The sequence below is a fragment of the Polyodon spathula genome, chromosome 9 (genome assembly GCF_017654505.1).
Source record: "Polyodon spathula isolate WHYD16114869_AA chromosome 9, ASM1765450v1, whole genome shotgun sequence".
Taxonomy (NCBI): domain Eukaryota; kingdom Metazoa; phylum Chordata; class Actinopteri; order Acipenseriformes; family Polyodontidae; genus Polyodon; species Polyodon spathula.
In genome coordinates this window covers 14,468,982-14,478,873 of record NC_054542.1, presented here as the reverse complement: position 1 = coordinate 14,478,873, position 9,892 = coordinate 14,468,982, and positions in this window count along the sequence as shown.

Genomic DNA, 9,892 nt, shown 5'->3' with positions numbered 1-9,892 from the left:
TCCAGAATGCAACAGACATGTGGTCACAACAGGCCTATCAGGCAGCTTTTTAAATATGTGCTCAGGTCATGTGACACGAGGGTCATTTCTCAACTTGCAATGGTTGACATTTCTTTTTCAGGGAACCAGGGTTACGGTAAGTTCTGTGCTGCGAGTGACACACACGCAAGAGAAATCATGTTACTTTCATTTTAGATTAGAAACTACTTTTGTTTCTACAGTTTTGTATGTACTAAAACCTGTTTGCACACTAGTTTCTTTTGAAATGTTTATTTTATTATAGTTTTTCATTTTTTGAAGAAGTGCTTTATGTGATAAGTTAGAAAATAATAAATTTTCTGTTTATTTGTTAATTTAAATACAGTGTTTAGATGGTGCAGATGTTAGATATGATGTTCTTGAATAAAACTTGTGAGTTGTATCTGATAGTCTGTCTTTCATTTTAATATTGATGATGTTTAAAATGTACTGTGATAATGATGGCCATCGGCGGTGAGGAGTATAATATGAGTATAACCGCGGCAGTTCTAGTGTTGAAGTAGTCCATAAATGTGCATTTTGTGTGTGTGTGTTTTGTACAGTCTTTTTGTTGAAGATTAGGTGAGATTAAGTCAGAAGAATGGGGTTTTGACTGCTTAAATCTCAGGAGCCACAAGTGCGATTCCTGCTCTGGTTTACAGCTATTTTTATTGTGAGAAAACAATTGACCCTGCCTTTAAAGTTGCGCTGCCACAAGGACGTCTTTTTGCTGTTTCACAATGTTTCACAATGTATTTGCATGACAGCATGACAGCATGACAGCATCACACAGTCATGACTGTAGAGTTGATTTTCATTTTGATGTATCAGAAGGTAGGCAGGCAGATGAAAAAGGCAGAATGTTTTAAAATCAATACATTTGTGACCACTGCTATTTTTATTTTCAAACTGCTATCCGTTACTGTATAGAACATAGCTTTTTATGAATACTAATTGTAATTTGTTACTCATTCACGCATGCCTTCGCTGTCATATATTAATTTAGCTTGATTGTATATTAACTATGTAAGTGTAGTAAGAACATAAAGACAATAGGGTTAAAGAGAAAATACATATTATAAAATGGGTATTTTAAATACTCTATCTTACACCCAACAACTGATATTACAGCTATATGGCACTTGAATTGTGGACTTACAAGGCACCGGGACCTGGTGATATGGAGGTATGTCACAATGAATCGTGCATTATTGCTACTTATCACCTTGCAAACGATAGTATTATCGCTTTATGTTGAGGGGTATTACAAATATATATATATATATATATATATATAATAATTATTTTTTTTTTTATGACACACAGTACTATTATTTAGGTCTACCTATATATTACAACCTCTTTAATGATAATAGAACATTTACCTGCCTATTAGTTACTTCAAAATATGGAGCATTAATCCTTTCAATTAGTTCCTTCTGAATAAGCTATTTTTAAACAGCATGCAGTTCTATGTAAGCCCATATTAAGCAGGTGTCTCCACAGCATATTTCCTGCCTTGTAAACAACAGCATTAGCTCAGCTTCAGCTCCATTATGTTGAAGAAGGAAAAGGGTGTTCGTTTCCAGTGACTAAGTCTGGCACTTTTCCAGAGTATTCACTTACTTAAATGTGCAATGCTGAGGATAACAGCAGCACAGAGAAAGCAATTTTATTGCTATTATTATCATTTATTATTTATTTAAGTGAAGAGTCTGTGGACGTTAGGTTTAATCCAATTCCAAACACACAGACGTTTGAAGGAATGTATACAGCAAGGATACTGAAAACCTACTGTATATTATATGTTGTTTCCAGTATAGTATTCAGTAGTGTTCCATACACTGCCCGAACAAGGCTAAAGGGAATGAAGATCCTGATCTTCAGAATTTCCTAAAAAACTTATTTACTTTTTTCATTTTTTGTCACCAAGGTTTTATGGTTTATAACAACATACATACTATCATGAATAATTAATTTAAATAACTGGCTATTGCCTAGATTTGGTTTTTAACTGGGCCCAAGGAATTCTTGTCATGTTTAGTACTGCTACATATCTTACGATTGAATGTTTTGTAGATATCAATAAAATACAGAGATACAAGTAAAGTATTAGAGAAGTACGGAAGTATAGAGAAGAATAGTAAAAATATATATATATATAGTACAGTATATTTGAGGGGAAAAAATGAATAAAGTATAGAGCATGATACAATAACAGTCAGAATCTACGTCACCTTTGAAGGGCTCAGATTTATTCACTGAAACAGGTGTCACCTCTTCTTTTTCACTTCCTGTTTCATGCCAGACAGAAGTTTTGCCCTAGAAGTTTCCTTGAATATAGCCGTACTCTTGCCCTCTCTGTCATAAAAAAATATTTATTTAAAGGGAAAGTATAGAGATTTTAATTAAAAAAAAAAAGAAATAAGAAAAAAACTCAGTATGTGTTTACTTTGCACTTGCCAGTCCTGGTCTCTCCAAAATAATTTTAGGGTTACAGCTCATTATTTAGATCATTGTTCACCTGCTTACTAACTATTCCACTATCTCTTCTGCAATTAAACTGAATTAAGGTGATTTTTTTTTTTGTTTCTTTTTAGAAATTACCAATAGGGGTGTACAACTGCTGCATACCCCTGTGGTCATCTGTCAAACCACTTCACCTCTCAAAGAATGGTAAATAATGATCTACTAATAATGATAAGTAACAATGGAGAATTAAAGAAAATAAACAAACTATCATAGATTTAATGTTATATATATTATATATATATATATATATATATATAGATATATATATATATATATATATATATATATTACTATAATATATATTAATAATATCTAATCTATTATACCTGTGTAGAAAACAACTGGTTATATGAGACTACTTTTTACCTAAACTTCTATCCACAAAGCAATTCAAACCTGTTACAATGCAGAGGAGGAATTTAACTACTGAGATCATTAAACTTTCAATATGTCTGCCAAGTGCTTTAAACAGTTAATTTCTCCACACACCATAATACTGTTACAGACTGTAGGAACAGACTTTATTGTCTGCAGATATACTGCATTGAAATCTGATGAATGCGTGCTTGTTGTTTTTTCTCTGCTACAATCAGTGGGACCCTCTCCTTCCAATGTATAGTTAAATGCTTTGGAAAACAGGATGCTCCCCATCGCTTGAACTTCCTGAAGCTCTTGTTGCAGCATGGCTGGGAACTTAACATCGGAGAGACTTTCTTAACAATGCTTCCTTGACAGCTTCCTGCCACAGGAAGGTGCTGTACCAGATCCTGGCTGTTGTTGACTAGGATTCATTGGCTGTCTGTCACAATGTGACACAGCATTATGGATATGACGGTGTCTGAATTGTAATCAAGAAATTAATTACAATCTTGTTTTTTGTTTTTTTTTTAAATACTTTAAATGGACATTTGTCTTATATATATCAACAAATATAAGTAAAATTATGATTACACCTGATTTAAATATGAATGTAGTAATATGTTATTTTTTTTAATATTAATAATTAACAATAACATTTAAATATACCTCTAATGAAGCAGAAAAAACAGAAGGGAAAGTTTTTTCTTCTTTTTACACTGCGGTCAATCAGATTACAAGCGTGCCAATTTCCCCTTCATTGTCTGTTAGCATCTGTGCAGACAAATTCAAAGTGGACAAGTCATGCAAGTAGTAAAAAATGGATACACAACTTTGTTATTAAATAAAAACATGTAAACTGGCATAGAAAAATGTGCTTCCTGAATTGTTATAAAATAACGTGATGAAAAGTGAAATCCAAGTGCTTTTAATGAAGTAACTGAACTAACACCCTGATGTTACTTCGGTTTAAAGGTAGGTGTATTTGGCTGATCTTAAATCAATAAATTATAGAACGTTTAAAAGTAAACCTCGCGAGTAGTATACACAAAATGAAAGAAAACACTTTAATGTGATCTGTTTATACAGTTGCATGACAATGTTCTATGGTGCCCTTTAGTGATTACAATTAATATTGTGCTTGTGCATGATAAGACATGTGATTTCTTTGCAATCCATCAAGCTTACTACCAGTCATGTCCATAACACTAATTTGGACACTTACTATTAAAAAAGGGTCAACATTTTTATTTCAGAACATACATTTCAAAAAGTTAGCTTTGCAGAGAAAGTTTGAAAGAAATATAATGTAGTAAATCTGTAAAAAAAAATCCTTTATCCCAAGAAAAAGTAATATTAGTAATTTGGTTTTACATACCCGTGGAGTACCCATGGTTAACTTGGCTCCAGCCACATGGTCTTTAAGGAGGGGAAAATCCTTTGTTTGGAAGAAGGGAGTTTCCATGCAAGTTTTTTTTTTTTTAACTCGAGACACTTACACAGAAAAATGTCTCGTGCAAAATGCTTTTTTGGGTGTCCGTTCACTCAGTTTATTTTACTCAAGTAAACCGGGCTTTTCACCCGACGTCATGCAAATAAATGGGAAAGGTGGGGGTTGGTATGTAAATCAGCTATGCGTAAAATACTTGTGCTGTTTTTGAAGATCACTAGTGAAATGTTGTGAAAACTTGGTTTCCATGCGCAGAGAACTGGTACACGAGTGAATCTACACTGCTGTAATAAAGCAAAATACCTCATGCCTGGCTGGTGTTTTATTGCTCTTGCCCAAATTGTTTTTCAAATGTCACTAGTGGGGCGTCATGTCGTTAGTAGTGAATACTGTTTCAAATTTATTTTATGACTCATTAATTAAAAATAAACTGGAGGTATAAAATGAAACAGGTATGCAGATCACCATGACTGAAAACTGGCAGAGACGTTCTATATATATATATATATATATATAAGGTATAAACCACGATTAGATATATATATATATATTATATATAAGGTATAAACCACGATGAGCCGTGCAGTTCCCATGATATATAGGCGAGGCATCAGCCAAGGGTCTTTAACCACCCCAGAAGTGGTATATATCATCAGAACCGCACGGCCTGAAGTGGTTTATACCACTTATAACATGGCTACCTGTCATTTGGGGAAAGAAAAATAATTAAAATAATTAAAACACATTTAAATTAAAACAAAAACAGAAACTTTTATTGTGTATACATCTGCAGTGTAATATACCCAGATTTAATTAAATTGAATTCATTGTTGTTAAAAATAAACTGCACACGTTTTTTTTTAATTTCTGCATTGAATTGTGAATTTTTACCATCTCACTAGGAACTGGAGGACTGGATACAAGTTGAGATGATGGGTGGAGTTTCAAATGACACTAAGGAAGTAAGGAGAGCAGCTGCGATGGAGACTGAAGCCGGATCTTAAAGTGAGTTTGTGAACTCATTATATGCGGGGCACATATATTCTAGTACATTTTTATCCTTTTGGATCTCAGAATGTTTTGGCTAGTTGTCGGACACCCTCGCATCCAAGTCGTAACAAATTAAGTTCACGATTGAACCAGACTTTACGCACCAATCTGACCGCAGTATTAGAGGACAGTACCTCAGTTTCCCGCAGACACTTAAAATCCAGGCCGGTAATTCGGGTGCACTTGTTTGTTTTTGTTTTGAGATGGACTGCTGTCTTCCCTCAGAAGGTTGGTGTTGTACCAGTTATGTGGAGTTTCATCCCCAAATATATTAAATGAAATAGGTGAAATGCCTCTCACTTTTGGCAGTTGTTTTGTAACTAATAAATAAAATGACAGTTTGTCATGGAATTTAAAATGTAGTGATGCGTAGTAATTTATTCAGTGTGAAATGGTTCATTAGTATGCAAGTCATGCTATACGCTATATATATACACACAGCCATGTGATGCTGTTTAACCAATCAGAGACTGTTATTTTTGCAAGCCGTGTTATAAGTAAATATATATATATACCTATATACCCTGGCTTAGATTTAGAAACCCTACCGTCCGGATGGATGACCGCTGCTGAGGAAGCATTCAACACATGTTTTGACAAATACGGGTAGTGGGCACTTAAAAGGGAGATGGCGGATACTGATGAAACAGACTGAAATGCAGCATTAGTTTGTTCCCAAAATTGCCACTGTCTGATGTATCCTGCATTAACAACAAAATTAGGTTTTCAGGAATCAGTGGTTGCCTGTCAGACAGACGGGGAAGGTTACCAGTGTTGCCAAGTCTCACAAGAAAAAAGCGACACTGCCTTTCAAAACAAGCCCAAAACAAGCAAACACATGTTAGAGTATGGGTGTTAATGCAAGTTCCAACCAGCAACCCAAAAACAATCCCAATTCTAATTCTAATACTAATAATAATAATAATAATAACAACAATAATTTCTTTATATAGCACCTTTCATAGTTATGGCTAGGATTGTGTCACAAAGCAGTCATGGTCAAATCACGGATAAATTAAAGAGAAAATGACAGAGGGAGAATAAAGTCACAGGGATTAAAAAAAAAAAAAAAAAAAACTGCCTTTAATAAAAGCATATTGTGGCACCTGGTGCACACAGGTTCACCAAAGAAGGATGAGACAAACCAATGCAATTTCAATGTGTTTCTTTTTTATTTGCTCTGCAGAGGTGACTACAAACTAACATAAGCATTTCTAAGTGCCGAACTAAGCAGAAAATAAAGACACAAACAGGGGAATGAGTAAGCAGACAGGAAGCGTAACACACTGGGTGCGAGAAATACACACACGAGGATAACATAAAGAGGGTGTGGGGCTGACGAGAGGCATGTACATTAAATTAAGTACAACCGTACCACAATTAAACAACAAGTGGAACAATAATTTAAATTAAAAAGAGAAAACTGTTCAATGTATGTCCTGCAGGGAATGCTGGCAGTCAGTATAGTACACACACACACACACACACACAATTTATGAACTGTTAACATAAATTTCAAGAAGTATTTAATCGAAGAGCTTAGTTTTTCTTCTTTAAAAAAAACAGGACAGCAAAAATCCAATTATAAAAGAAGACTTAAAAAGTTCAAAAACAATGCCTGTATACTTTTGTATTTTTCTTTTCACATTTTGGTACATCATGTTGTATGCTGAGTGGTTTGCTGGCTCAATGGAATGCTGGTTTTCCCTAAGAACACTGTGGTAGAGAGAACACGTGGGCTGCAATAGCTCCTGAGCAAAGTACGGTGTCAGAGATAGTTCAAAATATGTAATTATTTATTCGAATTAATAAACGACAAACATGTTTTTTAAAAAACATTTTAAATTTAATGTTAATAAGATAAACAATTTGCAATAAAATTACATACAGATGGAACACAATTTACTGACATCCCCGCAAGACATGCTCAACAGCAAAAATTCTCAGACACTAGCAAAAGTCACAGAATCCGTGACCAAATCCCAGCCCTATTCATAGTGGACCACCATCACAAAGTACTTTACAGAGGTAGGCTGTGAACTGTACATTATATGCAGAATCACTTACAATAGGACATTGATTTAACATCTCATCCGCACGATGGAGCACAAGGAGGTTAAGTGACTTGCTCAGAGTCACACAGTGAGTCAGTCAGGTGGGATTTAAAACCTGTGACCTTCTGGTTACAAGCCCTGGACTTTAACCACTGGACCACATTCCCTCGAGCAGACTTGGCAATAAGCGGACTTTGCAACTGTGAAGGTTACCTAAGCCGCCAGTTTCAATTGAACAGCAAGGATCTAAAGAGTCTTGTGTTGTCAGAGATTCTCTCCTTTCTTTTAAGTTGTGTCGGATTTACTGTTGCATTAAATATTAATGATGCAAACTAATAAAACACAGTCAGTACTTTAATTTGCAATTGTATTTGGTCAGTTCTGAGGGGGCATCAACAACTTGTTGAACGTTATTGCGCTTTTTTGGGTGATTGAGCTGGCTCATGACATCCAGTACAGTTGTCTTTGGACATAGCTGGGATCAAAAAAAGCACATGAATTAATTCAGTTAGACATTTAAGCAGCAAGGGTACTCAAACAACTGTATTAATACTATAACAAGGGCATAATACAGAACTATAAACCCACAAAAAATATACAACATGACAGACCAGACAAAGCAAAAAAACAATAATAAAAAAAGACGCCCACATTATCATTAAGGTAAACTACACTACTGCTAATCATAAAATCGCCCATCAGCCACTACTTTCTGCCATCTTGGAATCCACATTAACAACTGACCTGCTCCCCTGCAATATTTATAGTTAAGCATACGCTCATTAGCACTTACATGTGAAAGGCAAAACAGGGCATGGATTTTCCTATGTGTTTCGTCATTTACATGAATAAATGAGATTTACCCTATCCCTCTCTTTGGCTGTTTTTTTTGGCCACAAACCTGATTTACCCGAATAATTCTCCCAAACGTACACCCGCATCGCCACTTCACATGACTGAGTGTTTGCTGTTAATATTTTGAAACTTTGTAATGAAGGCTAATACCCAGCCTACAACTGTTTAGTCTTTTGTTTAAACCTTTATTTTGGCCCTTGAGCCGGTTATTTTGTTTCTGTATTTGTTTTGTTAAACCTTTTTATTTTATTTTTGTTTAATAAAAACGCACACCAGCGCTTTTCAAAGTACCCGTCTGCATCTGTGTCTGAGACGTAATAGCTTGGCCAACTTGTCACATATGGTGTCCAGTGTGGGATTGTAGTGTCTCCACGGACCCAGGTCAGAGCCGGTACTGCAGGTACACAGCGTCCACAGCCCAAGAGGGGGAAGCCCAAGCCTCCATCACCACTGGGGGAAGCCTTGCAGTGATAGACTTCCTGCTGTTCCAGCCTCCACCACCAGAGGAAGATTACCTGTTGCTTCCACCACCACCAGTGGAATACCTGCCTTGCAAACCTTAGCCACTGTTGCAGATGCTGCTGAGGGGGGTGGGGTGAAAGCCAGGTGTCTGGCGACCAGCACAGGTCAAGATGGACCTGCTGTCGCCTCCCAAGGGTCCGCTGCTGCCATCTCCTCCCGAGGGTCCTGACAGTCCTGACAGTCCGCACCTGCCATCGCCTCCCGAGGGTCTGCATCTGCCGTCACCTGGGGCTGCAAAGCCTGCATCACCTGGGGATGCCAAATCGCCACTGCCCGGGTTAGTGTTGTTTCGACAAGCCGCAGTTTCGCTGCCAGAAATACCTCCCGACAGCCTTAGACACCCGGCAATCCTGTCACATGCTCAGAGTTTGATATCTGAGTTTAGTTAAAATTGTCAAAATGAGTTGATTAAGAATCTGTATAAAGTGATTTGCAGAAGTATTCACCCCCCCTACCAATAATGTCACATTTTGTTGAATTACAAATAATTTATGCATAATTTTTCAAACAAACTTTTTTATTCAAAGTTGTAGTGGTTAAACTGAACACTGTTATATGAGGAGGAGGTTAAATGTCAGCAAAACTTGCAAAGAAAATGTACAAAATCAAATTTACTGGTTGCATAAGTATTCAGCCCCTTATGTCAGTACTTTGTAAAAGCACCTTTTGCAGCAATTACTGCTATGAGTCTTTTTGGATAGGTCTCTACTAGCTTTGCACAGTAGGATGGTGACATTTATGCCCATTCTTCACAGGAAAATTGCTCCAGTTCTGGTAAGTTTGTTAGGGATCGTCGATGGACTGCAATCAAGTCTCGCCACAGATTTTTGATTGGATTCAAGTCAGGACTTTGAATGGGCCACTCAAGAACATGAATTCTCTTCTTGTTCAACCACTCCAGTGTGGCTTTGGCTTTGTGCTTCGGGTCATTGTCCTGCTGAAATGTGAATTTCCTCTTGGCTGACTTAAACAGGTTTTCCCCAAGGATTCGCCTGTCCTTTGCACCATCCTTTCTGTGAATATTGACTCCCATCTCAGACACAGAACTTTGCTG